The sequence below is a fragment of the Carassius gibelio genome, chromosome A21 (assembly GCF_023724105.1).
Source record: "Carassius gibelio isolate Cgi1373 ecotype wild population from Czech Republic chromosome A21, carGib1.2-hapl.c, whole genome shotgun sequence".
Lineage (NCBI taxonomy): Eukaryota > Metazoa > Chordata > Actinopteri > Cypriniformes > Cyprinidae > Carassius > Carassius gibelio.
Window position 1 is genome coordinate 9,188,661 of NC_068391.1, and position 9,499 is coordinate 9,198,159.

Below are 9,499 nucleotides of genomic sequence, written 5' to 3' on the forward strand. Positions count from 1 at the left end.
TTAAGTTTTAATCTTACTGTAACACTGCTTCAGCATTCATCTTAGGCGGATTGTTTTTGTAAGTTGTATTCAGCTGGTAAGTGGCATAGAGTCATTGCCTAAAGAATAATTGAGGCCTAGCTAAGCTGGTTCGCTAAAAGCAGCCAGATGTTTTTTAGAAGCTTTAAGTTGAGAAAGAGATCTGGAAGTGACCATATCTGTATTGGTATGATATATCAGATTTGTCTGAAGTATTTGAATATTTGAAGAGATGTCTGCTCTCTGGCCCAGTTTAAGCTATTTAGAGGCTGTTGCACTGTTATGGCTTGAAAGATTTTTACAGTGTACGAAATGTCTTCCCCAGAGCTACTGACAAAGTCTGAGAAGAGCATTTAAAGTTCAGCAAATCTGACTTGAAAGTACAGATGAAGCGTTTCTATGCTTTTTGAAAAGCATATGAAGTCAGCCTGTATTCACTTAGCCCCAGACATATTTAATCTATTTCTGTTTGCTGAGTCATTGGGTTGTGGTTTATTGAGACTGTGCTTAGTGTTTTAGGAGGCTGATAGAAAGAGCTGCAAATGTAAGCAGAAGCAATTTCAAAACAGAATTTGCAAATCTTTAAAAGATTAAAAGCAAAGGGCTGGATGTCTACAGTAAGCTTTTACAGTAACTCAACAGGAGGCCTGATGGTGCCCAATTCTTTTTAATTGCCAAAATGCGCTTTCAGCTCTTCGAGCAAAATTGTATCTAATTTGTTGAGGAACACATTACTGTTTTGCTCTAGTAGTCAGACATAAAGCTGACTTGAATCAATGAAAGGTAGAACTGTAAACGAAAACGAAAATATGAAATTTAGATACAACTGAAAAATAAGGGGCTGTCTGAAGTTTCATTTAAGCAATACCTTATAAAGCTGCAGTAGGTAACTTTTGTTAATATATATTTTTTTTACATATTTGTTAAACATGTCAATTTGTCCTGACAGTAGAATATGAGACAGATAATCTGTGAAAAAAATCAAGCTCCTCTGGCTCCTCCCAGTGGTCCTATTGCCATTTGCAGTTACAGACCGCTCCTGGTAAGAAATCAACCAATCAGAGCTGCGGTCCGTAACTTTGTTTGTGTTCAAAATGTAGAAAAATGTATATAATAAGCGAGTACACCATGAATCCATTTTCCAAACCGTGTTTTTAGCTTGTCCTGAATCACTAGGGTGCACCTATAATAAGTGTTTATATTCGGACTATTTTAGATTGCTTCGGGGATACCGCGGCGGAGTAACCCACTACCTTTGTGATTCTTCATAGACATAAACAGAGAGAAGTAGTTCTGGCTACAATGTTCTTCCGCAAGACGCAAGCAGTTCTGTTTATTAACCGCTAGTGCGTCAAAAGTTCCCTACCGCAGCTTTAATATTCTGACTTGGCTGAACTCATTGTTTGATTTGAGGCAATGTATGAAACGTGAAATTATCTGGTGTCTTGGGCTGCTTTAATTTGATTCGAGGTGGTGGGTGTAAGGAATTAGGGCAGAGTAGCTCAGGGTCTTTGAAAAGACGTAGACATTAAAAGAATGAATGAACAAGGTGAAAGACTATCAAAAGGTTGGAAATTGTTGCTTTTGAGTTCTGGAGGGGAATATATTTGGACATATTTTCTGTAGTAGCGTGTGCAATTTGTTTGGAACCGTCTTGTTTTGCGTCTGGCAAACTGTGCTGCTGCTTATCGCTTTGATCTGTGACAGCCAGTTATTTCTCTTCTGTTTCTGAGCGCTGTCACCTCGAGTCAGACTGTGGACCTACACATTGCTGTCTCAAACAAACATTAAGCCAGTTATAAACACATGAAATCTCTCTTACACAAAACTCCCTACTTCCATGTGTCCTGTAAGAGAGAGCAGGGATAAATAAAACTTTTGTTTTATTTTATGTTATATATATATATATATATATATATATATATATATATATATATATATATATATATATATATATATATATATATATATATATATATTCATTAATATTTTTATTTCCAATATGCTAATTCTAACGTGCCAATATAATATTTCTAATATGCCAATTTGGTGCTGGAGATTTATTTCTTATTATCAATGTTGAAAACTGCTTAATATTTTTTTGTGGAACTTTGACACAATCCTGAATAGTCCTAAAAATTGTATAATAGTTTTCCACAAAAAAATTGCACAGCAAAAAAACGATTTCTGAAGGATCGTGTGACAATGAAGACTGAAGCAATGCCTGCTGAAAATTCTGCTTTGCTGTCACAGGAATAAATTATACAAATATATTCTAATAGGCAACAATTATTTTAAACCATAATATTTTATTATAATACAATAAGTGATGTCGTCGGCAAGGGGAAATCAGTTCAGAGAAAGACCAAAGCACATTTTGATTAACGATTATGAAGTCACCGGTTTGTTTTTTGGAAATAACATGCCCAGATGAATCATTCACAAAAAGCCCAGGGACATGCATTAATAATGTAAATAATGTCATGTTAAAGGTGCTTAGCAACACAACATTCAGAATGAATTTGTTATTTAAAAAGGATTTTACATTTAGGAATATATAATGAAACGATCTCAAATTATAAATCGCAGGAAAATTCCAACTGTTCATCAGTCTTCATATACCTCACTTTAGTTGTTGATTATTAAATATACTGTGTGTTTGTGTATAATTCATCTGGCTTAAGAAGTCAGTAGTTTGGAGTGTGCAGGGAGAAAAAATAATGATATGACTACACAAATCAAACCAGGTATTAAAGAGCTGTCACATGAAACAGGAGCACCTGCTGCGAGAGAATGTTTGTGACAACAGGAGGCCCACAGAAAAGGGACATGAGGGGGTTTAAGTGTTGACACAAACACTTATAAAGAATTCATTTGTTAACTCATGTTGTGCAGATTTTCTGTCCTGGTTGCAAAACATCTCCTGCTTCATGCTAAATGTGCCGTGGCAGCAAATATATCACACAACCGGCAATGATTTCACCTTTTTTGTTGCACTGTACTGTATCTCAGTTTTATGAATGAGGGGGATTCTTGTGCAAGCACCTTCTGTCTTTGTGTTGAAAAGTTGCATTCAAGAACAAAGACATCATGTTATGAGAAAAATCTCATAATACACCTTCATATGAGAATAAAATATAATATGAGATTTTGTATTTATTTATTTAATTTTTTGGTGCTGTATGTGCATTATTTAATTAAAATACAGGCATAACAATTTGAAACTGTACCTTTTGACCACCTAAGTTAATAGGTATTTCTTACAGAGCACAACCGAATTTAATAAGTGTGAAGTTATTGTTTTAGGACGATCAAGTGCTATTGATGACAGTCCAGTTGTCTATAGACGTCTACCTTTAGTTCAGGCTCAATGTGTATGACCTCTTCTCTCCTGCCTTAAACTTGTAGATAGTATGGCACAAGCGTTCTCTGTCAGTGCTATTGCTGCCCCATATGGCCGAGGCCACTATCTGTCTGTGAAGCTGAGCAGATGATTTATGCCCCATTTATTGCAATGCATCCGTTCACCGATTTTCCCATTAGAGCTGTTTCCAGCACCACATGAAAAACGCATTTCCTCTCAGGTCTATTTTTAGTACTTAATGCTTAAGATCCCCTCATTTTCTCAACATTAGAAATAGCCCAATCCTACAGTATAATGGCTAAATCGACGGCCGTCACTTGAAATCCCATCGTCATCTCTCCCCCATGTCAAAGGTTTGGTGGGTTTGGCCTCGAGCGGGGTGCTCGATCACTGACTGTCTTTCAGTTATCATTCCTCCCGGCTGCTCCACTGAAAGCACATTGTTTCTGCTGATCAATGAGCTGCCAGTTCAATGCTTGTGACACAGTTGGCATGACCATGGTCTCTCCAATGATATTCATTTTCTGTATTATTGTAATGAAAAGAGAGCATTCATAATGTGACTTGCACATTCTGAATAGCATGCAACTTAGATAATATTCACTTGTGTCATTTTGTGCAGATGCAAGTTATAATATGCGTATAAACAGTATGCACCTGCTAGTAAAGTTCATTGACTGTTCAGCTTCAGCTCAAGTAGCTCATTCCTTAAAACTTTTCACAATGATTAGATTATTTGAAGCAATCATATTTTATTCACATTTTTTTTTATTCAGAAATCTTTGTTAGTGCATTGGTAATAGCTTGTGGTATTATTTTTTGTTATAATTTCTCACCTTTATTAAAAATACATATAATTATTGTTTTTACTCCAAACAGATACTGTATAATTATTTAAATTGTTGCTGTTAAAAAGGATTTTTGAGAAAATGTCCTGTCAGCTCTCAACGGGATGAGAGTCGATACATTTCGGTAAGTTGTACTTTATCTTTCAACATAATTATGTTCTGATGTTCATTCATGTATTTTGTGCTATAATGTGTTAAATATATATATATATATATATATATATATATATATATATATATATATATATATATATATATATAAATATATATATATATATATATATCGCTAATACTGTAAGCATACTTCATTGCGACATCTGACAAATCAGACTGCGCTTCACATATTTTTATGAATTAATACAATTCAGTTAATCATTGTCATAATACAAAAATGAAAACCCATTAGTGTATAAATGTTTTTATCACTAAAACTTTTGCTGACAAGATTCACTATTGTTGGTACATTGCGGTCTAATTAAGGACTCTCACGCATCCACAAGCGCAATCGTTTGACCTTGATGCTTTTTTCTTCTTTATGAGGAAATGATTGACATTTGCAGTGCTGATTGGGAGGCTATTCAAAAGGTGCACTCAAGAACCAGACTAAAAAGCAAGAACTGTTTTGCATATATGATCAATGCATCAAGATACGTACTGTACAACCACTTCATCAGCATGCCATTATAACACAGGTGTCCCTTTTTAGAAAGCTATACATCAAGTGTACATGCCATATGTTTGCAGCACATTGAATTTTGTACAGTGCCTTGAAAATCATCCATTTCATTCCCAGCTATTCTCTTGGTAGCACTCCAAGTAAAGAAGGGAGGTGGACTTCTTTGGCAGGCATATGTGAAATGTGAAAATGAGACAGCTTGATGGCAATCAGTCTGAAGTGTTTGGTAGAAAATAAGCTGGACAGCGGGGCTGACGAGATGGATGTGGCATGTATAGGCATTGGTGGAAAGGCGATGACAATCAATGAGGCGCCAGGGCTGGAGTCTCACACACTTGCCTCTCATTACAGGCTGCAGTGCGGCAGAGCCAGGAGCCGTCAGGAATCATACAGGATTGTGTTGGCTGATCAAGGGGGCTGTGCACTGGGATGGCCGCAGCGGGGGGTCTGCCGACTGAGGCGTCTGAAGTTATGACACCCTCTGGGGACACACAGACAGGTGTCTAACTGTCGCAGGAAGTTTGTGCGACAGCAGTGGAAGAAGGGGAAAGCTTTGCACTTGAGGAACCAGCGACGGTGTGAGAATAATGAAAGGGTTACAATGCCGTGGGTAAAATCGGTTTGTCTTAAAGACAACTCTAGACCTTTTGAAGAAGTTTGAATGACATTATGTAATGATAATAATAATTAAAATGTAATATTTCGAGGTGACTGAATGCATCAGGCCGAATGGAGGCCTTTGCTTCTTTATTAGTCCTCATGCACGTCACTTACGACATCCACTTAAGATTCCTGCCCGGTTATACAGAAACCATTTAAATGCATGGAATATGATGGCTGCAAGATGAAATGACTCATCTCTGAATGTGACACATGATGGTCAATCAAATGTCACAGCAATCCTAATGGAACCCAGTGGTTCTTTATCTGACAACCAGCACATGTTCTTACACAGGATATATATTTTTCACATACATTGGTCCTGTACATCACTGGATTTTTCATGCAAATAGGCTAATTTCTAAATTTCAAAGGAATTCTAGTTTTTGAAAAGGGGTCTCATGCTGTCTTTTTCCATCTCTCTCTTAATTTTTGTCATCATGCTCTGATCCTTCCCTATTCGCTTTCTTAGTCTTACACCAGTGTCTCCAAAGGCCTAAAGGTCTTTCCTGCAGGCGGGTCTTGCTGATGATTAACATAAGAACCAAAAGCCTGCTCCCTCTGCATGCATCTGCCCTTGCTTCATTACCACCCATTTTTTGTAGCAGGAATTTCCACCAGCTCATGCATGCAGGCATCCAGCTGGGGAGCAGCAGCTTAAATGATCTGGATGCATGGTAATTAGGTTATTTTTTCCACTGTCAAACATGAGAATGGCTGACAGGGAGCATAAAGGCAAGAAAACAAACAAGCACACACACACACGCACACATAGGCTGTCAAACCTCAAAGGTATGCTTACAAATTAGTTGCATTTCAGAGGTAAATACTTTTGAGAACCTCACCGAGTGCACGAGAGAATTGAGTTGTGTCTGAGGAGTCTTTTTGCATAAGAGGAAGTTAGGCTTGCAAATTGAACTGGCTCCAAGACAAAAAAAAAAAAAAAACCTTTTGAATATTATTTCCATATATTTTTGGCCTAAATTGAGCAAGTGAGTAAGAATACTGTCCTATAGTATATGTTTCACTTTTCTGACATTGATGTACAACACTGAAGACAGAGCAATATGTTTCTGAGTTAAAGTATTCAGTGTTGCCCAATCCTGCTCCTTGAGAGTCAATTTCCTGCAGATTTTTAGCTCTAAGCAGCTTGCCTGGACATTTCTAGTGAATCTGAAGACCTTGATTAGCTGGTTAAGGTCTGTTTAATTAGGTTTGGGCTGGACCTCCAGCAAAACATTTGGACACCCCGATGTATTTAAATACAAGTCTTAGATTTAGTAAGTCTCATATTGTGTAAAATGAAAAATTTATTTTCATTTTAACCAGACAATACACTGTGCGAATCCACTTCCACCTTACAGAGAAAAAAAAGGTAATTGTAAACTTATAAATGAGGAATTAAAATCACATTAAGATATTAAAACACAGCTATGAGAAATTTCTAAAGACTGACACTAAAGAATGGCCGCCCGAAAATTCAGCTTTTTATGACAGGAATAAGAAAAAATGAGCCATTAAAATCAAATTGTGAGATATTAAAACACAATTTTAAGAAATAAAAGGTCACAATGAATTTAAATAATCGTATTAAAAATGTAACTTTTTATTAAAATTTGTATGCTACAGTTGTATCATTTAAAATTTGTATATATATATATACTTTTACATTTACTAAATTTGTATATATATATATATATATATATATATATATATATATAGTTCAATTAAATAAATAAATACATTTATGCTTTTAGCAAACGCTTTTATCCAAAGCGACTTACATTGCATTCAGGCTAACAATTTTCTCCTAGCATGTATATATATAAAATGTATTTACCCTTTCAGATGTTGGCACCACACTATGTCTACGTAGCCACTATGCTCTCTTAATATTCTCATCTGCTTTAGTCATAATAATAGCCCTTATCAGTTGACCACTAATTCAGATGCATTCTGTGCAACTGGATATGATCAAGCTCTTGTTTGGGATTTTTTTTGTCTCTCTCCCATTTATGCAGTGCCTGGAACAGCAGCATCCAGCTATCCAAAGGGTCATTCAGACTCAGAGGGTCTCCTAACATAAAAGCCGGATTAGCTCTGACCTAATGAGTTGTGCAGGGCAGATAGCTCCCGTCTGCTCCTCTAATCCACAGCCAAGGGAACGCCACTGCAACTGGCCCAGTGAGCACCACCCAATGACAGCGTAAAGCTCTCAAACACAGCTTGAATACCTATACACCTCATTAAATGCCCGGCCTAACATCTTTGTTTATTTCTGCGAGGCTATTATGGAAAATGCCACTCAAAATGTGTGACATTTACTAAATTTGTTTCCTTCCACAGTGATACTGTTTGAGCACAAAAGGCTAAAGACAAAGTTTTACAATAATCCCTTGGAGGAACGTAGCATTAGAGGAGTAATACTTCTGATATCCGCATTTGCATCTCATATGATATGAATACCAAGAACTTGTACTGGAGTATTGTTTGATGCATGATCTGAGCTCTTTTTGTCTTACCAATGTTTCAAAATGCAAGCTTGCATTTGATGCCATCGAGAGCAAAGATGGGTGTTTATTTCTCAGTATAGTTGACCTTCTGTACCCTCCACATGCAAGAATGCCCTGCCTAATACCCCAAATACATTAATATTCTTTGTATGGAAACAAAGCCAACCTAAAGTGTAGCCATCACACCGTTTTTAAAGACCAGCGGTACTATTTGTTTCGAATGCCACGGCAGGATATGGACTGAGGCCGGGTTACCTCTGGCCTCGCTCTCTGTCCGGTACAGTCTGGAAAACACTACCCATCAACTCTCTGCTACACCGCACACATAAACATCCTCAAAAAATATCCATCTCCCCTCCTCAATCATCCCACACATTTCAGTGCAGCATTTGCTTGGGACACGGAATGGAGACGTGACAGGGTTGTGAATAACGAAGGCGTCCGGTGTCCTGAAACTGCCTGAGAAACAAATGAATGACTTGTTGGCCATTATATTGATCACAAGTGTCTGCTTGTCCTTCATTGTAATAAATAAAAGGGTCAAATGGTTTATTTGTTAACTCGAGATGACAAGACGAACTGTCCTCTGTTGATTTAGGAGATGATAATCATTTTAAAAATCACCTGGCGAGCTCATAGTTTCTGATCAATTTTCCTAAAGCAGTACGTTTGGCCAGCTCACTCATTCTATTCTGTTGAAGCCTGCAAATTGTGTATCTAATTGAGTCCTATTTGGCTTTCTAGAAAACAGAGGTTTTATGGAGACAGTAAAGGACCAAGGCTGCAATCACAAAGACTCGATGTGAATAACTAATTTCACTTATTCAGCTTTAGTTAAAAATCCTCTCACGCAATAGAGCTTGGTCTCACTTAAGGGACCATCTGTCATTTTTTACCTTGTCTGAGTCGATCGGTAATTGCATGCTGTTTACGTCTGTCCCTGCACTGCTGGTGACCCCAGCCCTCGCCCTAAGCACAGCCTGGATGGTCCAGCGCTGCAATGATGATGATGATGATGATGATGATGGCCCACTCCCCTGTGATTAAACTGAAAGAACATCTGCACATGCTCGCAATGTTAACAGCTGTGCCCTGCTCTCCTCCCATACCCGGTTCTCCTTCTCCACCTCACAAGGCTGATCGCCAACCAATCAGTGTTGTAACTGAAATAAAGCTGAAACAAAATCAAATAAACTATAGATTCTAATAAAAAATAACTAAGTAAGTTAACTGAAGCTTAAGTACTAAAATAAAAATAAATTAAAGCTACAGAAATATTTAATAAAAAGAAACTATAAAAGCACATACTAAACATTAAACTAAAATTAATATATAAATCAGAAAATATAAAAGAAAATTCTAAATATTAATAAAAACTATTTTTGATAATACTAAAATAACAAAGCTGCAGGCCAGTACA